Here is a 27697-nt window from a genome sequence, read left to right as displayed (position 1 = left end):
GTCTAATGTGCTGCTGCCCGCTGTGGCCCGGGGAGGAGCCAGGACTGCCGCGGTCACTTGGGAAATGGGAGCGAAGTGCCAGCCTCGGCTGGTTTGGGCCCTTCAGCCCCAGGCTGACTGACTGTAGCTGCCTGGGTGCTGCTGGGCTGGAGCAGGCACTGGAGGAGGAGCTGCCTGCACTGCCTCGCACAGAGCAGCCACACCAAATCTTTCTTATTTCAGCTTGGGCCAAAGCCACCTCCATCAGATTATTGCTTCACAAAGATATGCTGAAATGCCAGTCCTCCTGGTCTTATTTCCCTGTTCCTGCTTAAATTCCTGATCTACTCTATTGACTCATGTGCAGCCCCTCATCTGGGGTGTGAGGCTGGGAGCGAGACAATCTTTGCCTACTCATGCCCATGTTTTTAGGTGCACTGGACCCATCTTAGATGCAGCCTTAAGAAGAGAGCGGGATTGGAAAAGTGGTTCTTTCAGTAATTGGATTTTTGGAGAACAACTTGGGAGACAAAAAGGATTTTGTTGTTCTAAACTGGAGATCATGATTCTGTAGACGGCTTCTGTTAAGCCTTAAATGCATAGGTATGACAACAACCTGGACCTTTCCTTTCCATCTCAAATTAAGGAAATGGTAAATTTATGGCTTTCTGCAGCTGAGAAAATGTGTCCTTCAGTTTTTTGGTTTTTTTAAAATAATGTGAAACTCTGGTTTGAGAAGGCTTTCTTTCTGTTTATGCAGAGAAAAAACTCAAGGTAGTTTTTTGTTTTTTAAACTGGGAAAAATAGAGAAAATTATGACTAAAACTTTGGCTTCTACACACTGGTGAGAAAGAAGATGGGGAAAAAACACAAGCAAAATTTACGTACTTATTGCTGTGATTCTTTCTTTGCTGTACCCTGGTAGCATTCTGCCTAGCAGGGTGAGCTTGAGAAATGTCCCTGGAGGACTGGTTGTAGTAATGGTGTGATACAGGAGCCACCGGTTTGACTGTGTCTGAGTGGCTGCGCTGTTCAATGCGGCAGCCCTCTGTGAGAACCTGCTTCTTCTATTTTGGGAACAAAACATGTCGAGGAAATGGGGTAGTGCAGGAGTGCTGGCCCAGGCTTCTCCTGGGACTCTGCCGGGCACGAGGAGCCCTGCTGCGGTGAAGGCAGGAGGCTGGCTCCAGGGCTCCCTGGGGCAGGGAGGAGGATGTGTTAGGTGCTGCCAGGTGAGGCAGGTGGCAGGTTCCAGTGCAGCCTGGCCCTTTCTGTGGTTTTCTGCTACTTGTGTTTGGAAGGAGTGTGCATCCTGTCTCTTCCATCAGATAAATGTGTTTTACAGCCATGTGGCTGCTGCATTTTGGTGTGATGTATTTGTGTGTTTTTTGGTTCTTGTTTTAATAAGGATTACTGAGGACCCAGTCTAGGTGTAGGCAAAGTTGAAAGTGTCTGAAGCAGCAGTCCTGCTTCCCTCCACACAGATATTCCCAGCTTTACTTTCCTCCCTTGTTCTGTCTCTGCCCAGGAAGGAACACACCAACCTGCATGGACATTAGTCTGTCTCTCATCTTTCCTCTCCAAAACCCTCACCTATTTTGCATTACTTCGTTTAACAACAGTTATTTATTTTGTCTTATTAAATTAGCAGGCTATTTCTTTGTCAGTATGGATGGTATCTAATGCTCATCAGACATACACTCACTGTTGATTTTGAGTTGCTTTTGAATTTCAAGAAAGCCCAAGTTTCTAAAAAGTCCTGAGAGAGGGCTATGATACCTAATAAGGATGGCATATAATAGTTCAACTCTCTGTAAGTTTGTTAATGTTTTTGCATAGCAGAAGTACGCTTGCTGACCAGTAAGCTTATTTAGGAAGAGCAGCACTTCGTGTTCTTCACTTATGACCCAGTTACAGCTGTGGATAAATGAGAAGTTGGGATTGCTGACATGCTGTGGTTTTACAGGAATTTTGAGTTTGAACATATTATAGAGTTCAAGGAGAATAATGCTGGAACTTCAAAATAATTTGTGAAAGTAGGAAAATACCCTAAAATACACCTGCCTTATGCATTTCCACAGGAAGATTGTGCAACATTCTTTAACTGTCTTTCCTAGCAGTATTTTTGTTTTTCAAGAATTTGTTTGGGTATTTTCTATTTGCAATCTCTTCATTTTTGTTGGGTTTGTGGAGTCCAAGTGATATTTTGTGTATAGAAACAGAAGGGTTTACTCTCGGTTACTTTTAGAGATTGATTTAATTACACTTATTTAAGTCCAGCACAGGCTAAGTGCTGAGGTATAGACAGTGAGATACCCTGGGGTCGCTCTTGCTTTCTGCAGAGAGTAAGGCTGAGGACAAGAAGCAGGGTTCCAGGACTATCTGTGATGGTCCAGAGAGATCTGTTACAAACTTGTCTCTAAAATCTGGTGGCCACCAGCTGGAACCAGCATATGATGAGAAAGCAGGGAAAGTTATTTGTGCTTGACCTAAGTCCATTGCAGTGATACAGCTGAGATTAGGAGGTTTAAAGATGAACTCCTTGTTACTTCCCTGTTGGATTTCCTCCAGTTCAGCCTTACAGTATTTTTATATGCTTTAATTTGAAGTCTTTTAATGCACAGGTTGCTCTGGGTGTTTCCCTTCAATATATATAGACCGCTGCCATTAATTTTAGCAAAATCACTAAGAAACAGAGCACCATGTTAAAAGAAAAGATGTTGAAACTATGTAGTATATTGGGCCAAAATTGGTGGGTTTAGGAGCAGGGGCTGTGGGGGTGGGGCATTGCCTGGGCTGCCCTTCAGGAGCGTCCCTGGGGGATTGTGTCTGTCCCCAGAGCGCCGTGAGGGTCATCCTTCAGGGCTGTGGCCACCCAAAGCAAGGGCATCCCTGGGGAAGGCTGGGACAGGGGAAATGGAACGAAGAAGCAAGGAGTAGCCTAAGGACAAGTGAGAAGCGAGGAGGAGCAGACAGAGAAGGCGCTGCAGACACACCGCGGCTGTCCGTGCTAGAGGCAAGGGCAGGGCTGAGGGTCAGGCATGGCACAGGCCAGGGGAGCTGGGCGAGGGAAGGTGTTCGGGTGAAGCTGACCCTTGGGAAGCCACAGGAAGAGTTCCCCTCAGTGGTTGCTGAACTGCTTAGTCTCCTTTTTTTCCTCCTCCTCAATTTCTGAAGCAGTAATTAACAGTTTGTTGTTAATTGCCAATAAATAAAGTAAAATTACATGAAATTCCCCGAGTTGAGATTCTCTTGCTCATGATGTACAGACAACAGATTTGGGGGATTCTTTTATCGCTTTTGCTGTTTTTTAAATCTTTGGGGTTTATTTTTACAGCTTTTGTTTTGAACTTTGGAAGCCTAGAGATAAATATATCCCTTTAAAAAAACCAAACAAAGAGCTGAATGCTGAAATTTTTATGTGATGATGAGACTTCGGAGAGCTGGCTTTAGGAAAAAATTCCTAGTGCTGCAGGGGACGCGATAAAATTGCTGGCGTTGGCAGCCCTGCTGTGTAGGCTCTTCTTCCTGCCCCTGGCTCCTGCAGCCTTCCTGGCCTGTCCAGTGGGCTCCTCCACAGAGTTGATTTTTGCGGTGTGATCTGCTCGGAGCAGGAGTTCTGTCCGTGGTGCACTTGTCACGCACCACATACACATTACTGTAGGAGCAGCCTAACGCACAGTGTCCAGCGTTGCGATCCAGCGGTTCGTAGCCAAAAAATCATTTCTGGCTAAAAAACCTGTGCGTTTTTGTGCTCCCCCTGCTGGATCTGGAAGAGCAGGAAGCCCTCCCGGCTGGAGCGCTGCTGCTTCCCCTCCTTCCCTCGCTCCCACCCCGCACGGCACGGGCGGCTGTTTGCGGAAAGGACTCGGTGCTTCCCAGAGTCCGCTCCTGCAGCTGCGGAACGGGCCGTGCCCCAGGTGTGGATGTGGGAAAGGTTGGGAATTGTGCACCATCGAGTTATTGTGCCGCAGCAGGGCTTAGAACACACCTGGAAAGGGTGGCTGAGACAAGCCAGGTGTAAGGGCATTCCCGTTGACACTTCTCTACCATCTATTCGCTTTTTCAGGTGTAGCCCGCTACCCCTGAACTTTGCCAGTGAGACTGTTTTTCTAGTGATCTTTCTAGAAACAGGATGAGAGAAGGGAGCAGGCTTTAAGAAGCTAATTTTATTTTTAGAAGCTGATTGCGGTTCTCAGCAGGACCCTGTGAAGTGTGTTGGCAGAGCTGGGGCTGGTGTGGGGGCATGGAGTGGTGGGGGGGACATTGTACAACCCCTGAGCAGGGTGTGCAGGGAAACCAGGGAGCAGATGCCGGTGGGGACAGTGCCAGTGTCCTTAGAATCAGCTTGGACCTGGTTTATGAAAGGGCTGGGTGGTCGGTAATGTGAATTCACAGAAATGTTAATGGATAGCTCTTTCATTTTAAGAGGTGCTTTATAAAACAAAGTAGGAATTGTGATGCCGGTTTTACAGATGGGCAGAATAAAGCACAGAGGAGGGGAGCAAAGCTTTGGGTTTGTGTGCTGCAGCAGTGCAGTTCAAGCTGGCTTTATTTCTACCCTCTGCCATGATGGCTGGTCACTCCTGTCTTGGACCTGCTCCCTGTGTTGTGTTGGCAGAGCTGTTTGTGAGACAACATGCTAAAGGAAATTAGTTGCCTCGTTCTGCCTAACCATGCAGCTGCACAAATGCAGTGTTGAAAGTAAGAGTCTAGGAGAGAGGAGTGAGAGGCAAAATTCAAGTGTCTAGGTAAGTGCTATAGCCTGATCTGACAAAAGTTCAATCCAGTTACATCTGGAATGGTACCCAGGTCTTGGGGCAGGTAGGAAAAAAAGGTTTTTTCTTTGGAGAAACAAACTAAAATAACTAATTGCAACTTTATTAAAGACCAGTTTACATTAGATGAGAAAGTCATGTTAACACATACTAAATTTGAATCAATTAACATGTTTTTCTTGCCCTGTATAAGCAGAAGAAAAGCACTGGGGAAAACTTCTGGAAGAGAATAAACCTGTTCTGGATGAAAACATTCACAGTTCAATGAGGCCTTAAAGCCAAACATTCACCCAGGGTGCTTGTCAATATGTAACTTCTCTAAAATTGCCCTTTGTGAGATAAGAAAACCAGCAGCGTCCCTGTATGAAGCAGACAGTCCGGTGGTGACACTGTGTGTGTTAGGGTGGGATGACTGTTTCTAAGATGGTTTTCAGTCGTGTTTTTATTCTTGGTCAGCTACCAGTGAAAAGGATAAATATGGCTGCAGAACAAACATTGAATGCAACTAACAAGTTATTTGTAATAACTTGAGGCTTTTCTTCTGCATTTTTTTAAAGTCACCTGTGACTTTTGCATAATTTGAGTTGTTATGAAAGTGTCTGCTCCCACAGCTGGTCGCTGGGGAAGAACCTGGACTGGTTGCAAATTGTGTGGGGTTTGCTTTATTGTTTTTTGGTTGGGTTTGGTTTTGTTTTGTTTTTGTTTTTTTGGTTTTATTTTTGTCTGTTTGGGTTTTTTTCTTTTTCAGTAGTATGTGCTTTTTCATGTTTAATGGAATTTTTTTTTGTACAGAAGTTATTTGGAAGTCAGTCAAAAGAGAGGCAAAATGTAGTCACTGTGTTACTTTTCTCAATATTTGCTGAGATTTGGAGCTTGGTAGTATTATGCTGTAAGGACACCTTGTCTGCCTGCTGAAACAGCATGTAACAAAATACGGACTACCCGTAAATGTTCCCCTGTCTCCCTTTGCAATCTTTCTTTATAATTAAAAAAACATTTCCTAGAAGTTGCAGTGCTGTGCCACTGTAATCCATAAACTTGTTTTGTTTTGCTACAGAGAGGATGGTGGTTCTGAGGTATTTCAGTGTATTTTCTTAAGTAGTGTTTGGGGGTTGGTTTATCTTTTTTAATGGCACTTAGCTCACAATAGTCAGTGAGTACCCTATATAAAGAGAATGAAAGAGACTTCAGCATGACCTTTAACTGAAGAAAAAATTACCATTTGGCTCAGGAAATTTTTATATAAACCTCAACAGAATTCTCATCTTTTCCTTATTTCATTGTTACAGGCATGAAAACCTGTAATACTTAAACTGCTGAGTGAGTCTCAAAAGTTTGGGGGTGGCAAAAGCTGGGCTAGAACCCCAACTCAGCTTCAGATCTGGTCCTCCTGGCTTGGTTGTTGGACTCCTAAATGCTCTTAATTTCAGGTCTTTTCACTGAGCTGATTCAAATGCTGCTGTCTTCTGCAGGAGAATGGAAGCATGATGTGTCTGTATTTTTATTGCAGGAAAATGGATCTTGTTATGTGAGGGCGTTGAGGAAACGGTCCCCAGCTACTGAGGAAGAAAGGCCGGTGGGAAATATTCAGGTAGGAAAGCTGTGTGTATCATCAAGCAGTAAAAACACTTGTGGGCCTTCATTCTTTTTCCAGACACTGTGTTGTGTTTGATGCTTGAATGGCTGATCTGGTCACTGTCATAGTTTATTTGTTGTTTTAAGAAGCAGCCCTGTTTGGTCAATTGATTGCAACAACAAAACCCTGCAAGCAAAGCTCTCAGCATAAACATTCCTCAGGCTATCCCCGGTACAGTATTGATCCTGATACGGAATACAAACAAATTACTCTTTGCGTGCGCCATTCGAGCTATAAAACAGAGCAATAATATGTTCTACTTGCTGCCAATAAATGTGCATTTATAATAAACTAAGCAGAAATCCCTGTAGAAGTGAACAGTAGTTTCAGTAATATGTTCAATATCTTATGTCTAGCTGTTGTACAGAATTTTTTTAAAAGCACAGAGTGAGCACTCTAGGGTATCTGTTTCCTTCTTCACTTAAGAAAAATAATCTTTGCAGATTTATTCTGTTACTGCTTTTCCTTTGCTTGTGGAGTGTTTTTAGATATTTTAAGTACTTTATAAAGGTAAGCTTATTTCTGCCTTATTTTCAGTGTAGGTCAGTGCTTCTCAAGAATTTGACCTACATCATAATTTTCTTGTGGACCAGCTGCCTCTCCTTACACTGCTGTGTGGGGCTTCTCCATTTTTGATCCTTGTCATATTCCAGTGGGATTTCCATATATTGGGAAATAGCAATAAAGCCACTTCCATGCATCTGTAGTTGTTTTGAATGCACCTGAAATTAGGGGGAAGTCAGTACCCTGTGACCATAACCACTGGGAGTGCATAACTGAACCTATTTCCAAACAGAAAAAATGTTACTGATCATCAGAACATAGGTTTATTTTTTTAAATCTGCTTTACCATGCTCATATAATCCACCATCCATATTTTCAGTGCTGCACTTTGATGAGTTACAGACAGTTGACCTCAAGGCATTTCTTGATGAACATTTCTATCTGCTCTCAGCCCTGAAAAACTCAACCTTTTCAAGAGCTGTATGGGAGAAAAATGTGTAAGACTAATATTTATAGGCTGAAAAAAGAAGGGAGAGGAAAGACTAAAGTGTAAAACTTGCTTCCAGCAGAAATGCCATCCCTCTTTTACCTCTGATAATTAGAAGCATTTCTGACATGGTTACAAAGCAGGTTAGTGGTGAGTGCCTGCCATTTGCTGTGCATTTGTACTGCAGGCCTGCTTTCCTTCCCAATGCTTTCTTCTGTGCTGTTTTCAGATAACCACAAATTTCTGATACTCGCCTATTACATTATGATTCATCAATACTCCTCCATTTCAGTTACTTCCAAGTATGTACACGTGATTGTTTGTAAAAATGCAAGGTTGTGATTCAGATTTTAGTTTGTTTTTTTTTTCCATAATGTTTAGCAAAGCTAGTTTGCATAAATCCTTTCATTGATAGTGCTAGCTGAAATAATCCTGAAAGACAAGAAGAGGGAGAGATTTTAAGTGCCATAATTTTTGCCAGGAGAAGATCATGGCTGTGTTAAGAAATACAACAGTACTGATTTTAACTCTAATAGAAGATTGAGAGAACAGTACAAGTAGTTTTTAGAGGTGACTTAAATGGTATACTGTATTTAATGGTCTCTGAATAGAGGTCTAAGATGCTTGTCTTAGATAATAAAAATAGTATGTGCAGGAGGCATATAAGTGCAGCAAATAAATAACAAAAGGAAAGACAACACCAAACCCCACCACATCAAGACACACTGTTTTTAAAACTGTACTCTTGAAAATTTCCTGGAGATTTCCCTAGACTTAGATCCTCATTTTCAAAAACAAAATAAAAATCACTTTTTTGTACCGTAAGGAAACTTGGGAAAGAAGTTCCTTGCTGTGCCTTTGGGTCATGTGACCCCACTGCTGTAGAGCTGGAATGTTTGCCATGGTATTTCCGGAGGCTTCATAAACACACAGAAAAAAACAGTGGGGGTTAGGAGGATTTTAAAAAAATTGCTCTATTCCCCCTCCCCCCCCCTTTTTTTTTTTTTTTTTTCCTGACAGCCTAAATTCTTTGCACTTCAAATGCTGGGCTCTTTTAGGAATTCAGAAAGAGTTTTTTATTTGATTAGTCCAGTGAATTTTAACAGCCAAGTTAAAATATTTGATAATTTTTTTAATTGCTGAACTTGTCTAGAATGATTTCTTACTAGATGTAATATCTGGCAACCTACGTATTAATCCTGGCTCTTATTTAGATGATCTTAATGGTTTACTTTTGGCATGTGTCACTGTGAGTGGTATTCAGTAATCTGACTTGATAGCTGTCATCTTGCAAGGCAGAGTAATGCAAACAAAAGATGAGCACTCAGACAAGGTTACAGAGAAGAGCCATTTCCTAAGTCCTGCTGTGGTGGCATAGAATCCCCAAGTCAAATCAGAAAAGCACAGAATTAGTTCTGGCTCCTGGGATATGAGGGCTAAGATTATGCAAACCTCTTCCATCTAACTGTAGGAATAGTACGTGCTCCTTTTCAGACTTTGCGAACACCAGTTTAAACTGGGATTATGAGGACCTCTGTGTGTCTGTAATGCCGTGGATATGTTACATCTTAGTGGCAAAGTGGGCTGAGGGAACTCTGCAGTCCCTCTTACAGCCTGGCCTAGCAGAGCTGCATCTTCGCCTCCTCCCTTCCCCTGCCAGCCAAGCTGCCTGTTGAACAAGAGCAGAGAATGTATCTGTTTTAAAAATAACCTGGCAAAAATGGGGAGGGAGAGGGAGGATGAATGGACTATTTTTAGCTTAACCAAGTTCCTCTGCAGCACCATGAAGCTGTCCCAGGAGGGGTGGGGTGAAGGCAGTGCAGGAGCTGGTAACAAGCAGCCAGAGATAGGAACTGCTTGTTCCAGATTGCCTTTGTGAAAAATCCCCCAGCAATGAGCCTGGGCATTCCATGAGGCTGCTCAGGACACGGTCAGTGGGAGGTGTGTAACCATATCAGGACGGGCTTGTTGCTGAATCAGACTATTTCTTGCATCAGAAGTTACAAAAAGGCAGCACAGTTTGTCTTTGAGCTTCCCTTTTAAGTATGAAGCAGTAGAGTTGGTTTTTTCCCAACTTCAGGCCCCAAACTGGCACTCTGAGGAGGAGCATGGGTAGATTTGGAATTGATCAAGGGCTTGAATTCTGCACTTTGACAGGGCTTCTTCACTCCTTTCTCCTGTCCCCTACTGAACTTTCTTAATTCTCTCTTTAAGTGCGACTAATTATTGAATCACATTCTCCTAGTGTTGAAATGTGTGAATTCTAGAATCATTTACGTTAATAAACTGCATCCTACGTTTTGTTTCCATAAATTTTGTGATGTCCGATTGACACGGATTGTCCCACTGTCTGTCACACTCCTATTCTACTGGTCTCTAGCTAGAGCAGTTGATTGAGAAGGGAATGGGATGAAGTTAAGAAGTTGCTCTGAAACTCTTGTACTGTAATTTATAAGAAAAAACATAGTTTAAAATACTGGCTTAAATATAAATGTTCTGGTAAATATAAGTCATCTTTTTTAAAAGTAAGCCATGACTCCAAAGGTAAGCTGTGTTTTAATTTGAGCTTATCTGCTTGTATATGTGGGTTTTTTCCCCAGGTCAACACAAAAATAAGTGTAGCTGAGTAAAATGTTGGGAACTTCTTGCTTGAGTTGTCTTCAGTGTTGTACTTTTTAGTAAAATGCTGTAGCACCCCAAGTTTCAGGTGGAAAGTTCCAAAGTTCTGTCTCATTCCTTAGGATATTTTACTGGTTTGTCACTTTGCCTGTATGAGACAGTGCAAAGATTTTTTATAATTTTGTAATGATACTGTATATATCTGAATAATATTTTTCATGCCCTTTGGCTTTGCCCCTTCCCATCTAAGGATTCCCAAGCCTTCCTAAGGAAACTTTTGTTAAGGCAGGCCAATGGATGTCATGGTTGAAACTTGTTCTCAAATGCTCTGTGTTCATAATGGCCTTTGACAGTGTTTGGGAAAGATGTCACTTCAACATAGTGGAAAGCAACCAAAGTAAATTATATTTTTAATGAAGGATTTTCTATCTGGATGAATTGATACTGGCAGGACAGTATTAGTTAAAAATAGAACCTTCTGCAGACACATTGCATTCTCTCCTGGTTTTACTTTGTCTAAACAAAAAGCAATGTACACATAGTGAGTGTAGACAGGTCTTTTAGTCTGAGATACTTCCTTTGCAGATGGCTTCTGATTCTTTTCTTTTTTTATTGTTTTTGGGTTTTTTTAAGTAAGTTTTGCTTTGAAGGGAGACCAAATCAGTATTCAAGGATTCTGTTTATCATGTTACTGCATGGGAGATTGCTGTATTCTGTACTAGACCTACTTTATGGTTGGTGGTATGTACAAGATTCTTATGGCCTTATAAAGGATGCTGACTTGCATTCCTCTTTGCAAAGAAGTATTTCCAAAAGAAATAATACGCAGATTGAGTATTTATTTTTGTTCAATACAAAAGTATTCAGAGCTAACTGGCAAATATTTTACTTCTCTACCCTCCCTTTTCCCGTTAATCGTGTTTATCTCCTCACTCTTTTCTTCTGACTATTAGAAATGTGTTCTTTTAGGGTATTTTAATTCAGCTGATTTATAAGCCAAGATTTTTTATCTTTTCACTGGAAATGTGTAAGTAAAGGGACTGAATGATTATTTGACTTTTATATCCTGCGCGTATGTATACTGTATATTTTCGATATATTAGATGTGTGTGTAAATTGAGATCCTGTTTCAGAACAATTGTTGCTGTCTGAACAGTGGTTGACGATTATATATATATTTTTGAATTACTGAAAAATCAAAATAAGGTTAAATTAACCTGCAGTAATCATACTGTTGTATATTTCTAAGTGCCTCATACCGAATAGTATTTAACTACATTTCTCTATTTCAGCTTCTTGAAGTTAGTAAGTTCAAGGTATGACTGGTTTTTCACACATTTTATTAGGCCTTGATATTTCTGAGAGCATAGCTTTATTTTCAGGCCTTCAGGTGGGAAAAGAGAGAGAAAATTATTTCCTTCTCAAGACAAAAGAACAGTGCAAGTGTAATCTCAGCTGTTAGTTTTTCTTTTGTCTATGTCTCTTAACCTGGTGTGATTAATTTGATTTGGTCATGTTTGTAGAAGTTTATGAAAGGATAGGAAAAAGGGAAGAAAATCACTCCTTTGAAGCAGGTATCAGTGATTCAAATGCTGCCTTGTATCACGAAGATATATATGCCTGAGGTCTGTGTTACTAGAGTGTGAGAAATTCTGTGTGAAATTCCAGCAGGTGTTTAGCCCAAACTGATGATCAGGCAAGGGTCCGGGACAAGTATATAAACTGCTTGTACTCTTCTGAGGATGTGTAGTGTTCACCACAGATAAAAATAAGCCTTTTCAAAGAAAATATTTTAAGCTAACAAATCATGGAAAACCTCCATATACACAATGTAATCTAAAAATCTCAGAAGTCAAAATAAACCTAGTTAATCTGCAGAATCTAAATGTGTCAAGGAGTGTTTGCCACACCTTGTGGGGTCCCTTTTCTCTCTTGCTTTTTCTCTCTTGCTTATACCTGTCCTATACATCAGAAAGCTTAAACTGAAAGCTAAAAATACTCCTTTATAGTAGAGTGGGAGGAAAAAGAAAACTGGCATGAGTGCCACCTTCCAAAGATCCTGAGTGTTTGCTACAGAGCAGTCTGACACAGAATGCAACAAAATAATTATATAATTTAATAAGGTGTTTAATAAGGCATTTTCTTTGTTGCCTTCAATGGAATTTCTGCTTGCCCATGTGCTCTCTTACTGGGTGGACAGAAGCTAACTAACTTGTATAGGTTGGTTTCTGCTAAATATAGTTTAGCAATGACCCTTTTATTATTGCACTTTTAAATGTAAACATTCCCAGTCTCTTCAGGCACTCTTCTTAAAATACGCCTTTTATTTTCCTCCCCCGATGATTTTCATTGCTACCCTTTGATTTTTGTCTCATTTTGCTCTGAATTCATAAGTTTCTCAGACTACTACTGCCAACCACTAGACTGTCACCACTCCTTTAATAAAATCTATGGCACCAGGGAAGTGTTGGTTTCTTGGGTCCCAGATTGATAACAGATTTCCTTCTCTGAGCACATTCCTCTTTTGGACTGTTCAAATGTCCAGAAATAGCGAATTCTTTGTTTGTCGGTAGGAGAACCTGTGCAGAGCCCATTTAGCATGTATACTATGGTAATTGTTTTTGGTTATTATTGTTCTGGACCTGACAGAAGCCAGAAATTGAGTGCTCTGTATCAGTTGGTAGAGTCTTGCAGTGCTTTGCCCTGCCTTTCCCTCACCTTTCCCTTTGGCCTTTTTGGTGCCTGGTGCCTAAACACCTGCCTGGTGCCTTTTTTCTTATACTGCCTCCGAAGTTCTCACCTGGAGACCCCTGTTCCCTCCATCTGCTCACAGCGCTCAGAGTATTTTGGGAGTTGATGCAGACGGAGGAGATAGTCCTTGCAGCAGAGGGTGTGCTCCAAGAGAAGATGTACTTACACCATGTCTTGTGGGCAGATAGGAACTTGATGTGTTTCAGCTGCCCGTGTTCTGGGTGGAGCGAAAGCAGAAGCCCCATATCCATCGTTTGCGTTGTGTTGGGCTCAAGCTAATAAGCTTGGTCTCTTGGCAGGATGTGTTAGATCAGGCTTACTGCTGTGCTAATTGTGCTTACACAGCTTCCAGTTTGAAGCTGGCTCATTTACAGCTGGCTTGGATGGTGGCCAAGAAGACTCGCCTCTGCCTGCAGTATGCCATGTAGACATACACACATCAGCACTTGAACATGTCTGTCAATAGCAGGAAATTATATTTGGAGGGAGGGGAAAATCTTTGGCCTGGCTGCAAGTGTAAACAACGACAACATTAACAAATGAGGAAGTAGGTAACAGTTTAATGAGGAGAAAGTTTGATTTTAACCTAATTTAGACTCACTGCCACAAGTTGTTTTCAGCCTGTATGTTTGGCCCTGTGTTGTTCCTCATTTACCACTGTTTTTGTGGGGGTTTTGGTTTGGGGTTTTTTTCCAGTACAGCTTGGGAACGCTTCCCGGATTTAAGAAACCTCATTGTAGAAGTGAGCAGCCTGGTATTTTAACTGAGAAACAGAAACTAATCTAAACACAATGTTAGAAAGTGGGTAAACATTCAGAGGATGGAAACTTGCTTTTATGATTAGCCCATCCACTGTTTTTCCTGTTCCCTTACTTCGTATGTTAGCAAGTTATTGTGTACACTGGCTCTAGTGCAATGTCAAGGATTGGCTCATCTTAGTGTTGAAGTGCTGTAGCTACCTAAAAGTACAGGATACTCACTAGTAACAGGAATTATTCAGGAAGAAGAAACCCAGAGCTGTAAAGTTCAAGTTTGTTTATTTAGGTTTGAAAAGCTAAAGCTCAGTATGACTTGAAAGCCACATCCTCAACTGCCAAAGATCAGTTTCATCAGTTACCAGCAGCTGTGTCATTTACTTCATCAAGAATATGTCCCCTCAATTATGATGAAATCTTCTTCTGGAGGAGGGTTGTGGTGGATGGGAACATGGGAGTGTCTACATATATATATATAGAGAGAGAGAGAGAAAACTGGGCTAATCTTTTAATTTAATGTTAAATAACAAAATTATTCGTCAGCCACATTGCTATGAGCTCTCTTAATATTTGAGCCCATTTTTTTCTCAAATTATTTTTTTAGTTGCAAACATCCATGCATCACTGCATTAACTTGCTTGACAGTTTAGAGGCCACTTCTCCTTTTAAACAAGCCTTGAGGAGACAGTAACAACCTTCTAGTTCTAAAATCACTGTTATTAAAACAACCAAGGGAATGTATCTCTGCAAAGGCAGAGTTGAATAATGATTTAGCTCCCAGAATTAATTTGTAATTTCATCAGTACTAAGTAATATTTTAGTGGCAGTATAATCCTCTACATTACATATTAAGTCTGCAGATTGCACTGCCAGAGGAAGAACCCTGCAGTATTTAAGTGACACTGTAACACCATGGTATTATATTCAGGTCATTAGGGGGCATTTTACAGGATTGAAGTGATCTGGTGGAATGTCAAGGGTGAATCGGATGTTCTGTTTCTTTGCCTCTCCAAATATGTAGATTAGGGGTTTTAAAAAAAGAAATGACACCTTGGTCACCCGTGTTGTTCCTCCCCTGTCTCAGCTCAGTGTATCACCTGTGCACTGCTTGCACAGTCAACAAACACTGAGGGGAAGGGAAGGGGAATGATAGATACAGATAGCTCAAGTGCTGAGAAAGCACTGTGCTGGGGGTTGGGGGATTTTCTGTATGAATCACAGCAACTGATAGATAAGCACTAATTCAAGTATTTAGCTTTTGTGTCAGGTGTCAGCAGGTGTCCAGAATGATGGAAAGCTCTGAGCTGCAAGGTGGGTGTTTCCAGAGCAGGTCCCTAACACTAAGAGGCAGGGGCACTCTTGTGGTTGAATATACTAAGGGAGATGAATGCTTCTCTCCCCTTTGTGCTTTAGAAATTCCTTCTGAAGTCATGTGTGTGGGCCATCATAATGATTTTGATACCTCTTTTCAAAGGTAGTCATCATTCAGACAGCTCTGGTTGAATTTAGGGAGAGTATTAGGCTGTGAAAAGCATGTGTTCTCAGCAGCTCATTGCTGCCTCTGGCAGAAGTTGCTGCCATTCAGATCTACTAGCTAGATAGTTCACATGGTTATTCTGTGCACCATTAGACATAAACTGGGCTGGGTTAGTGTAAACATGTAAATAGTAGCTTTGGATCATTCTTTCTTCAAGAAACAGATAATCGTGACACAAGTAGCCTAGCTGTCTAATAGCAAATTTCACCACGTCAGTCTTCCATCATCTTTCCTTCACTTTGTTTAAACTACAGCTTTTGGGGTGGTGGGAACATTTGTTAAAAATAAAAACAGTGATAAGAAAGGATCACTGACAACAAGTGAAGTTGAAATGGTGTTTGTCTTCCAGTGGTGGAAATGGCAGTGGTAACATGCTGGTTGGTCAGGGGTTCATAACCTTTTCAGATAACAGTGTCCATCATAGGAATGGGGTGCATGGCTGTGATCTTTCTGTGCTCCCAGTGGTTGAGGGGGGAACCCCAACAACAGTTTGCCTATTGGAAGAGTTTGGTTCTCTCTAATCTAGGAGATGGGCCAATTTGTTATGGGGTAATACCTGTTTTCTTCTTGTTGCACTCCATGTGGCAGGAAATTCTTTGAAAAGTCTCATGGGCAAGGAGTGTGCCTGGTTGCTGCAGAGCAGTGCTGAAAAGGAGTGGTGAGGATACTGGACAGCTGGACATTATTTTTACAGGTCTTTCCTGTAAAACATATGTAAGATAGCAATAAAATCTTACTAGGCAGTGATGGCAAGATGGGTATTTGTGGAGAAGTGCTGGCTATGCCCATGGGAGAGTTGCCTTAGCTGGCAGAGCTGCTGCCGTAGGAGGCTGGGGAGGCAGATCAGCAGGTTAAACACGGCTGTGGCCAACAGCTCCATGAACTGACACGAAGGGAAGCTCATGTTCCTCCTGCTGCCTGTGGGTGCTGGGGAGTACAGGCAGTAAGTTACAGACAGCAGCTGGGCTCGTGCACCCTGCCTACATAAATGTCTTCTGCACAGAATACCCACTTAGAGGGATGACTGGATTAACCCACAATGGCATGTTTTCTATCCCTGCTACTTTCATGTATGTAAAAATATTTCAAATATTACTCACTGTATTTTAAATTACTTCAATGCCTTCTGCTTCCTTTTTTTTTTTTTCTGTTAGAAAAGACTAAACTTTTATTTTCATATATATAGGCTACTCTCACAGAGGGTAAAGTTTCAGTTTAGATTTTGAGGACTGTTCTCCCTTGATCTTGATTTTGCTTTGATTGTCACCAGCTTTTGTTTTAAAATATGTATCAGGAAGGCAGTTCTGTCCAACCATTTCTACTGGGTACTTTTTCAAGTTAAAGGCAATGGGCTTTCCTGAAACATGTCCATAGACAAAGAACTCCCCAGAGTGTGTCTCTAGTGATCTGTGCAGTTAGCAGTTACTCCTGTGAGCTGTCATTTTACAGTAAAAATAGAAAATGTAAAATATTGATTACATATGCAAGTACAAGAAATGTACATCTGTATACTAGCTCTCTGGGAGCTTGTAGATAAACGTAGATTTCGGTTACATTTTTCCTTTTAATGTGCCACAACAAGTAAGTTTTGGTCTTGAGGAGCTGTGTGTGAAGCCATAAGGCTATAAGCTTGTGAAGGAAACTTTATTCCAGCTATTTAGTTGAATTAACACGGACATTTTCTGGGGCTTTCTTTCCTAAGTAGGGGACACGTACTAGTTATCATGGTGCAGCAGTGAGCAATACCATAAAGTTGAGAACAGGAGAGATCTTTGTTATGCATACTGTATACCAGGTATTGTAGTTTTTGCATGCTAGAAGTACGTAGTGGCCTGATGCCTATGTTACTGTTCCAGTTGTACTGCTTTTCCCATGTATTTGCTGATGCTGCAGCACTTGTTGCACTAAGTTTTAGATAATTCAACATCTGCTTTTCTCAATTGAAATAATCCTGCTGCTCTCACTGGTGGTACACAGCTAAAGCCTGTTTTCCTTCCATCTCACTGGAGGCAAACATCTGGAGGATGTCCTTGGACATTGAATCTGTTGTGACTTTTTTTTTATTGCTATCAGTTTGCAGCATTGCCAGATACTGTTTTGATCCAGAAACTCTCCAAACCAATCTGTGCCTCTAGCTTCTTGTAAGGACTGGTCATGAAAATAAGAAGATTGTAGGACAAGCCACATTATCTTATGAGGTGTTGTGTATATGATAAGTTCTGAATAATTACACTATAAAGTAATCAGCCAGCAACTTATTATGTTGCTCAGTAGGGAACCTCAATAATAGGTCTGGCAAAAATAAAATTTTCCTTTTAATGGCCATAGTCAAAGTATTTTTAAGTATAGTCAAAGTTTATTTAAAGTTGAACTGATACCAGGTTCACTTTCCAGTTCTTTGTAGAATTAATCTTAATAATGAATTGAAGGTGTTTTAGAAATAGGGTTTGTGGTGGAATTTCCTTTCAGGGATTATTCCCTTCATCCACAGCATGGTGTAGGACTGTAGATATTAATCTCAAATTATGTCTTATTAAACATTTTGAGTAATAACCACCTGGTTCTTTGACATTCTGGGTTTATACATGAAACCAGGGGATCAATTACTTTTGCTCGTTTTGTTGCCAAAATGTAGCTTTACTTCTGCAAACAGTTTAATGGAGTGGATTCTGTTTTGGTAGTGGTATAAGAATGTACCCATAATAACGTCCAGCATTTTGGGAAAGTTTTGCTTTTTTGGTTTTCTGTAGCTGGTAAATTTATTATTTTGGATGTGAATACATCTAAACCAAATTTACTCCTTGAAACATGAATAGACTATACAAAATGCTCTCTGATGGGGAGGCTGTACTTAGCAATATGTCTGCTTTCTTCCTTTTGTAAGCTTGCAGTTAATTCTTTTTTGGACAATGTGCATTCACACATGCACACACAAAGTGCATTATCAGCCTGAAGCTTCAGGCTAAATGTGTGAGCCCAGGTGTCGTATTTCTAATGCCCTTTGCATGAAATGTGAAGTAATTGTCCAAGTGTAGAAGCTGTAGGTATGTTTATGAAACATGAAGTATGGGCACAGTCTGCAATTTCAAGTGTCTTATGAAAATGTGTGGGGTAAGGCTATGCTGTCTTCGAAACAAACTGCTTATGTTCTTGAACTTCAGACTTCTCAGTCCTGAAAAGTGAAGTGAATTACAGAATGCCTTAAATACCTCCATGTGTGTTTATATTTAATATGTCTAAAACCACTTACACCAAGGTAACTTATTGCAAAGGAGAAACATCTGCTGAATTAATTTTCATGAAGTAGATGATTTTTTTAAGTTTTTGTATTGTGAGGCCTCCCAGCAAAGAGGGGAAGAAAGATACAGGTATGGTGATGTGTTAAATAAATGAAACAAGTGGATTGTGGGTAAATGAATGAGTGACAAAGACATAAGGAGAGCAAAAAGCATTCTTACACAAAGAACAGTGGATAGTGCCTACCTCTCCATCATGATCCCAAATGTGAGAAAAATCAAAGGCTTTTTTTCTTACTGGAGAGATTGAAAGAAGGTCAAGTTCAAAAATAGCTTTGGGTCAAAAAGGAGGGAGGAGAAAGAGACAGTATAGTCACTGAGATGAGTAACTTCAGATGAAATTTGAGTGTCTGAGATGTCATTGAGAGAACTGCTGCTGAGGCAGAGGCCTGCCGTAGTTAATATTTTCAGTATGGAGACACATGATACCACTACCAGAAATGGGCTGCTTTGGGTGCAGGTTGTCATTGTACCCTGTTTATTGGTCTCTATTGATCATCCATTTCCATGAGTGTGATGCTGGGACTTTTGAAGCCACATGCCTTGGTTTTCTTGTGGCATTATTCCAAGCCATTCTATAAATCCTTCCTCATGAATTATGGAGGAAAAACCTGCCCTGTTCCTTAACTGGTTCAGACTGCTAGGAAGGCAGTGAAGGCTTTTGTGTAATTTAACCCTACTTGTCCTCAGCAGTTGACTCACCTGCACAGATATAAATTGACATAAATGGTGGACGTATGTTCTAATCCTTATCATCACTGTAGCATCTGGAAGTCATGACTTTTGAAGCATTTGTAGCAGCAGAAATGGTTTAATGTTGCTGAAACTTCTTTCCTATATGCATTAAAAATTCATATGGTAGTGGATTTAATCTGAGACTTGTATACAAGTACTTTGACTAAATACTCTGGGTTTAGAAACAATGTAGGATCTAATATGCCAAGGAGGAAAAATGTATTTAATTGTATTCAAAAACTTCCAAACAGATTGGGTCCCTGATAATCTTAGCAGTTGATACCTGTAGGTAGATTTTGAGCAAGTGTCTTCTACCAGCATCTCAATATTTTAACTATAGTTTTCAAAAGATTTTTTTAAAAGTAAGGCTTAATACTATTGAATGAGATAAGAGTCTGAAAACCCCTGCTCAATAAACTGATATGTTCTTCAGGAAATTGATGATATATCAAAAGCTGTTACTTCAGATGGCAATCATTAGCATAGCTTCCCAAAATGAATGTGCAATATGAACACTGAGACAAGGCTGTGCCTGCTTATAGTGGTCCTGGTTTTTTATACAGCATTCTTGGCTTATCTTGAGAGGGGTTCTGACACACAACAAAACCGATGCAAACTGTTATAGCCACCAGTACTTTCTTTTGACCTTAAGTATTTCTTGACTTACGTGTATGAGATCACTTTGAAGAAGTTTTGATATTTTATTTTCTCCTGGGTTTTTTTTTCTCTCTTTGTTTTATTGACCAAATATACTGGATGAAAAGAGGTCTTCCAATTAAAAGATAAGCTATATATTTTAAATTAAGCATATTCTCCCATGCAGGAATTAAACTATGAATGTATGTCTTTTGAATCAGCCTTTCTAAACAAGGCACAGAAAGCTACATCAGTTGTGGTGGCAGTGGTGTTTGTTTCCTTTTTTCTTTTGAAATAGCTGAATATTTTCTTCAAATAATCTCTTTTATGGCTAATCTGGAAATCTGTGCCACTGCTATGAAAATGAAGCAGTGTCCACTGGACCAAGTGGTATCTTGCATTGAAGTCCCTTAGTAGAAGGAACAGTGGGACACGCACACCTGGCCCATGTGTGGTTTGTGTGTAACAGATTATCTCTCTTGAAAATGAGCATTCACAGGTCTCTTGTGTTTAAACTGAAAGTCACTGTTGTAAAGGTGTTCTTCATTCACAGGGAGTGAGGTGTGTTGCTGTCCCACTCAGTGGGACCCCAGAACTCAGCCTGAACCTGGGAGATCCATGGGAAACATGAAAGCTTTGAAGTGAATTTCAGGTTTTTAGATGTAGGTGGATGTGGTTTGGTCAGTCAGTGTATTTGTCTTTCTCAACCCTGTTGGGATGAGCTTTATATTTAGCATGCTGAGTAATATAGATGGGCATTACTTGCTTGCACTGAGCCACTGCTTAGGTGACCAAATACATAAGCAAGCTGATTTTTGCACTGAGCTTTTTTTTTTTTTTTCCAAATGGGCACAATTCCCACTAGTTCCACTTTCAAATCTGTCTAAAAATGAGTGATTGTTAGTGTTTTCACACTGATGATATCTTGGAGTCATTAATTATTTATCCTCACGACTACATGTGTGTGAGAAAGGATTTGGTTACCCCTGTTTTACAGGAGACACAGGGCATGAATTGACTTGTAGACTGTGCCTGTGCTAATGTGGAGTGCTCCATGGAATGACTCCATTGGGAAGCTGCAAGGAAGGGTGTTGTTCATTGTACTGTGCTTTATTTTTAGAGGATTCGAGAGCAAACTGCTGCAAGCATCAGACTGGAAGGAATATTGCCTTTTCTCACTCTTTCTTAATTCTGTAAAAGTCCTTATCAAAAACTGGTAGTGTTTTCAAGTCTCATAATGGCTTAAGAGTCTTGTGTCTACTGAAGGAAGCCCAAACCAGCTCAATTGTTTCTTTTGAGGGCAAGGTGCAGTGTGTTGTTTGTGCTGCCAGCCTTGGCAATGCCTTCCCCTCCCCAACTTCTTTGTCCCCCTTCTTCCCTTCCCCCGCCTCCCCAATTATTTTTCCAGAGACCTTGGCTTGCTGCTTCTGGGGCAGCAGCAGCAGCTGCTAGTGCTGTCCTGTAATTCTTCCCTCTCAGTCACAGGGGACTAGAAGGGGAAAGACGGTCTGGCTCAGCAGCAGTCCACCAGCTGCCGCTGCAATTTATAATGCGTAAATTTGCAAAATATAGCTTTTAATTTTGCTTTGCAGTCAGAATGAAAAACTAGAGTGCACCACCACTGCCATCATTGATTGATTAATAGAAATAAATGCTCCCTGCTCCCCGGTTCAGACTTGGACAAAAAGAACTTGGAAGTGGCTAAAAATAAAAGGTAAGAAACCTGACAGACTTTCCCACCAACAGAGTAATTAAGAACACATTGTTGTGTATGTGTGCTTGAGAATGTGCTCTGGCTAGGAAAAAGCTGTTGAGTAATGCAAAAATATCAACTAATTCAGAGTATAAAATCAGGCTTAGGGTCATGATATTCTCCGAAGTACGTGGATAAGCAGGGCTTCTTTGTTACAGTGTTAATGACTGAGGGAGTCCCACAGATTCTAGCCTAAGAGGTTTTCCTGAAATTGTGCATTGAGACATATTTTTGATTTTGAGGTTTTTCTTAAAGGAGAGAGAAGGGGAAATAAAGAAGAATAGGCAGTGTTCTTGCTCTGCCAGCAATGTAGTTGGAGTAGCCATAAGTGCTTGTTTTGTGTCCAGTCATACACCTTGGGTAAGGAAATGGCCCATAGAAAAAGTAAGCAGCCTCCAAATTTCCATTAGAAATGGATTTGTAACCTCTTCAGTGTGCATTTATGAATGATGGATCTTTTAGTTGGAGCACTGAAGAAGAACCAGCCATAACATGGCCAAAATTTGTGAAAGAACTTGTTTGAACTGAATAGTTTAACTCAGTGGGTTGTTCAGAAGACTTGAACTATGAAACACCATACATAAAAAGAATTCATGTTGTTGTGGCACAGATGATTGACCAAAGAACAACTGTTATTTTTCTAGCTGGGAGAAGTGATTTTATCACAAGTCAGTTTTGCAGTTGATTTGTCAGAATTTGGGAGAGAGCAGATCTAAACCTTACCTTTGTGGACAGCCTGAGCCTGTCAATAAATTGCAGTGTAACCTAGTACCTATCCCCAGAATTACCAGTCCTGATTTCTGTTCATTTTACATGATACTAATGTCAGCAGTTTTAAGTAAAAGCACAAGCAGCCCCTAATCTTGCAAGACACACTACTTGGAGTAGCTATGTTGTACAGACATGTTGGCAGAAGTAAACTAAATCTAGTTGCGTCTTTGGGACTCCAAAGAAAACTAGTTAAAATAGTTGAAGGAATAAACAAAGCATGCTTTTTGCATGTGTGTGCACATATTATCTTTAATTTCTTGGTGTTTTTTAGCATGTGGAAAATACAGTTGTGGGTGTATAACATGCCTCCCATCTCCTGGGAAAAGAGAGTAAGAAGAAGTTATGTAGTTGACCCGTTATTCAGGCACTTGGGAATTAAGAGAGTGGAGGAGCAGTTTGTTTCTCTGAAGTCCTTCCTGGTTATATACATATATTTTAAATAAACATGGTATGCTCAAATATTTATATAAAAGCAGTGTTCAGTGGTATCACTTAATTGGGCAAAGAAGTAAAATTTAGTGAAGTGCACACACTTTGTGTCAGTTGCAGTGTTTTGGGTGGCTACCTGCTTACTTTAAGGGAGAGGATAAAAATTAACTGGCAGAGGCTTTTCACAGGTAAAAACCAACAGAACTCTTGGAAATACTACTTTAGCCAGACTTTACAATATTGCACATTACTAGTCCTATCAAAGTGTCAGAAATTGCCTATTGAAACTTGTTTGTGTTTAACCTTTAAAGAAAGACTGCTAAAGTATGTTTTAAAACTGAAGTGGTAGCAAGCTGGATTGAAGCTTGCTGCATTCTGACTAGGTGACAACAAAGGCCTCTAGAACTCACAGTAAAGTTTCCAAAAAAGCAAGTTCCCCTTTCCGATATGTATTTTCATCCATCCTCCTGTTGTGGTGAAGGCTTCTGTCTTCTCACAGTGTTTTCTGAGCTATGCACTGAAGTCTTTTGAAGATGATTGAATTTGCTTCTTACTGACTTTTCCTTCCCTTCAAAATTAATACCTTTATTTTAACATTCAAGGTCCTGAGCACAGCTTCTTTCATACAGAGATTGTTACCGTGGCACTACAAAAAGGACTCTTACTAAGTACTGATATTTACAGCGCAGGCTGCTTTCCATCCATTCTGCAAGGTCTGATTCTTAATGCACAGAACAGCATTAAAGTGTCAGTCAGAACCAACCTTTCCTCATTTCTGCCTCTGTGGGCATTTGAGCAGTCTCTCACACTGTATGCAGAGCATGATGCCACTTCTGGGGCAAAGCTAACCTGGGAATGGTTGACGACTGGAATTTTGAGGGAGTACTCTGAAATTTTTCTGTAGCTGCATTCTCAGTGGGTACCCACTATGTAACTCTTTACATGGAAATAGGAAGGTGGCTGTTACTGTTGTATCTTGTCCGTGGAACTTAGATTGTGGGTAGGAAGCCCATAGTCTAATCTGTAGATCCATTCTGGTTCTTAGGATAAAGCATTTTGAGACAAGAATAGTCAGAAGTAGATGTTAAAAGAAGATGCTTTAGAAAAGAAAGCTAAAAGCAGCACACTGCAGCCTCCAAAAAAAAAGTATCTAGACAATGGGCAACTTTAAGGAATTTTGTGGCTGAGGAATTTAGAAATAGTAGTCTTAAAAATCCATATTTCCCAAAACCTTTTCAAGGGAGTGAAAAAGAAAGAGGGAGAACAAAATGTAAGTTCTAAGCTTGCCAAACATGTCACTTGGGATAACAACACTTCTGTGTGTCTTTAATAAACACAATGCCAGATCAGGAGCCAGAGGATAGTCTTTTGCTTTAAATTGTTTTCCTATACTATCTGAAGCTGAACAGTGTAAAATCAGGAGTGGAGAAGGGCTATCCCAAGTCTCTCTCTTTGCTGCTGATACAAGCATGATTTCATTATACAAACATTTACTCCATTAATTGTCATTATTCCTAATCCTCCATTTTGCTTAATGGCAAAACATTTCACTGCAGGGGAAAAAAAAAAATTAGATTAAAGACTTTCAGACAGTAAAGACTACTAATTGAAACCTGCAAGGGATACCCCCATCATGGAAATTGAAAATTACAAAAGTTATTACTGATGTAACTGGAAAAGTGATACCTGAAAATCCTCATAACACTTTGCATTAAGTTTTTGTGTGTTTTAAGTCAGGGTTGGATTTTTTTCTTCCTCTGTAAATGTAAGAACATAGCTTTAGTAAATGGGTGCACAGAGTGCTACCTGTGTGTTTGTACAACATGCATTTTGTCTGCTGATGGAAAGTAGAGGTTTTGATTGTGTATGTGTGTCCGTGTGGACCTCTAAAAGGATATGTATTGCAGATGGGGATGCTAGAATATTTTGGTTCTGTTTCTCCCTGCTCCTTCTTGTGAGGTTTTTTTAGCACCTGTCTTCCCCTGCAGTAGTATTGCATTGAGAACATGGAATAAAATACTTTTGCCTGTGCAAAGCTCACATGTGTCTTTCCTTTTTGTTCCTGTGCAGTCTGTGGTAGACAGCAATGTAGAGGTCTTACTTCTCTTCTCTAGAGGTTGCTAATACTTTACCCAAAGGATGACTGAGGCATAGGGAGGTTTCCCTGCTTCTCTGTCCTGCAGGAAGTGGGGAGCAGTGAGCTGCTCCTGGAGCTGCTTTCCCATATGACAAACCTCCAGCTTGCAGACACACAGATGGGGTTGCTTTGAATGCAGAAAAATACGAATGCTGATACTTATGTGAGAAACATCTTGTGCCTTCACTGAGTATACAGTGGTAGGACAGCACCTCATAAATGGATTTTGAGATGCTGTGCACAGCATTTGTTAAGGAAAGGAATAAAAAGAGTATTTCCTTGGAAAGGAAGACAGTAATATTCTATAAGACATCCCTCAAATATTTCTTAAAAATTTTTGTTGAAGTTCAAACCTACATAGTTCTGGATTTTTGGGTTACTGTTTGGTTTCCTGATTTGCCACATTTTTGGATGCATAGTGTACAGTATGTTGGTTGTGTGTGTGTCATGAAGGAACCTCAGTAAAATGTAAAGTCACGGTTTTAAAATTACTTTTCCTGAGGTGATCTGTTCTCTGTGTGTTTTGTGCTCTGCGTCTCCCTCCATTCCCCACCCTCAGGTCCATTAGGTGTAAGTTGGATTAGCTCAGTGACTCTTATCAGGCCTCTTTTTCCTGTTACCCCTTGATAAATTTATGTGACTTAAAGAGTGAACTCCAGGCATAACCTTATTCCTGCTGGGGACAGGAGCTGCATTTGCTGAAGCTCTGCTTTGGTGAATAGTACCCCGCTGGGCTCTATATGGGAAAGTGTGTGGGTGGCAATTTACATGGTAAACAAAGGCAGGTAGGGAAGGAAGATAGTTAAGCTTATGTTTTTAATGCTTCTCCTTAAAAAGTATCTGTTGAAAATTAGCAGCAACAAATATCACAAAAAGATGATTGTGTAGATTTTTCTATTTTTAAGAATCAATCTTTAAGTAAAAGTATTTTTAACATACTTTTGTAGATGAATTTATTGATATGACTTGTACTGATTTTTGTGATAAAGGCAAATAAAGACTGTACCTGTGACTATTCAGTTTAAGGATAAATGGAAACCTTTTATTTAATCAGCAAAATGGGTTCATACTCATCTGAAGGATCACACGCATACCCTTCCTGCCACCCTAAATAGGTTGTTTGCTTATTTGTCATAAAAGGTGTAGAAAGGCAATATGAATTAGACAGCAAAAGGCTACAGAGAGTGTCAGGAAGCATTGACATTCTTATTTGTGGCGTGTATCTACTACGTGACCTTGGACAAGTCTCTTCACCTATGTCATATCCTGTTATTAGATTATAAATCTCTGCTGGGAGGATGGTTGTCGCAGTTTGCTTTTGTATCTGGCAGAGGGTCTTTTAGATATTATTGTAAAACAAATAATAGAAATAAGGATAAAAGGTTTTTTTTCTGGAACACTTGCCATCGATGGAAATAGACATTTCTTTTTAAGCTTGCTCTGGTGCCCACTCATCTACAAAAAAGTTCTTTCACTGTGTCACCTTCCAAGCAGCAAAAACCTTCTAACATGAAATTTTGTATTTATTTAACTAAATAAATGTGAGTGAATGTGCTGTCCTTGAGAAGTTTTGCAAATGCATTCTAAACTGCAAAAAACCTAACACATTAATATTTGCAGTATTTTCTTTAATTAATTAATTAGAGGGCTTTCTGTGGCGTTGTGGTATGAGCTGTATTTTACTGGCAGCTGCGGTCTGTTTGCCGTGGCTCAGAGCGGCCGATCAGCGCGATAGCTGTTACCCCGCGGACACGCGAACGAGCACAGCTCCCGCTGCTGAGGGAAGGTAGCTGCTTCATTCCGTGCGATGGACCTTGTTCCAGTTCGCCTCTCGCTTTGTCCGATGCCCTTCACGCTGGCGTGGCGCTGGGAAGGAGGCTGGCATGGGAGGCTCTCCACGCTGGGCCGCGTGGCAGGAGAGCTCCGGTGGGAGCCTGGTGTCGCGGGGCCTCTGTTGCTTCTCCCAGCCTCGCACCCAGCTCCGTCCCTGCGCCGCGCTTGAGGAGTGCCGTGGGAATTCACCTCTGCCTTTTGCAGGGTTTAATATGGAAATGTCATGGATTTGCACGTCAGTGGGAGGAAAACCTTACCTGCTGCCGGTTGCAATGTAGAGGAGAAAATATTTTTTTTTTCCTAAGTTTTTGGGTGGTTTGATTTTGGGTTGTTTTGTTTTGTTGTTTTTGAGGTTATTTCTTCTATGCCATTCAGGACACAGCAAGTCTGTTTTTCAATTATTTTGCTACTGACACACTACCAAATTTTTTAAAGGGAGAGAAATTAAAATTTACAGGTGATAGTCACTTAATTCTAGAACTTGACTCTTTAATTACAAAATAACACTTTCATTCAAAGTAACTTAAGAAAGATTGCTTTTTAATTGTTTTATAATGTCAGAAAGGATAAATATGTAAGTCTAATCTGTGCTCCTGCATACAGCCAAGAGTCTCCTCTCCAATAATATTTCTGTCAAGCTGTTTAATTTGTTGTAGCTTTTAAAAGATGTCATGTGATGTAGTAATTTAAAAAGTAAAAAATGAAGACGGTACAAAGAGAACATACCTGCCATGAATACAATATAATGTGTGTGTGATTCAACTTACTCTGGATAATATTCCTATGCTGTTCCTGTTTGTTCCTTGGGCGTGACTTTGCTAATGGCAGAGAGAGTATTGACTGAGGTCTTTGCTGATAATTACGCCCTAAATAGAATTAAATATGAAGGTGGTGCTAGCAAGATGCTAATTGGCTTACAAACAGTTTTGAGATTTTTCACTTTGCCAGCACTTGATTAGAGCGTGTGGTGCAGCAGTTCTTTGGCAGAGGGGACTGCTGATGGAGTTGCTGAAGCCAACAAAGCAGGATGTCCTGTCGTGTCACACTGGGGATAGGGTGCA

General features: G+C 40.5%; 1 protein-coding gene across 9 annotated transcripts in view; it reads left to right on the top strand.

The window, feature by feature from the left end:
- ZMIZ1 (zinc finger MIZ-type containing 1) overlaps positions 1–27697 on the top strand; it is a 338783-nt gene that overhangs the window by 112486 nt on the left and 198600 nt on the right. For 8 of the 9 annotated variants that reach the window (XM_041473787.1, XM_041473762.1, XM_041473804.1 and 5 more), the window contains one exon: positions 6268–6348. The exons of the other annotated variant lie outside the window; for it this stretch is intronic. The gene's annotated coding sequence lies outside the window, so the exon portion shown is untranslated. The remainder of the gene's footprint in view (positions 1–6267; positions 6349–27697) is intronic. 9 annotated transcript variants of the gene reach the window in all.

Source organism: Pyrgilauda ruficollis, unplaced genomic scaffold, assembly GCF_017590135.1.
Source record: "Pyrgilauda ruficollis isolate IOZ18807 unplaced genomic scaffold, ASM1759013v1 scaffold11, whole genome shotgun sequence".
Classification (NCBI taxonomy): Eukaryota; Metazoa; Chordata; class Aves; order Passeriformes; family Passeridae; genus Pyrgilauda; species Pyrgilauda ruficollis.
Note: the sequence above shows the minus strand (reverse complement) of the source record. Positions and strands in the feature narration are given on the sequence as shown.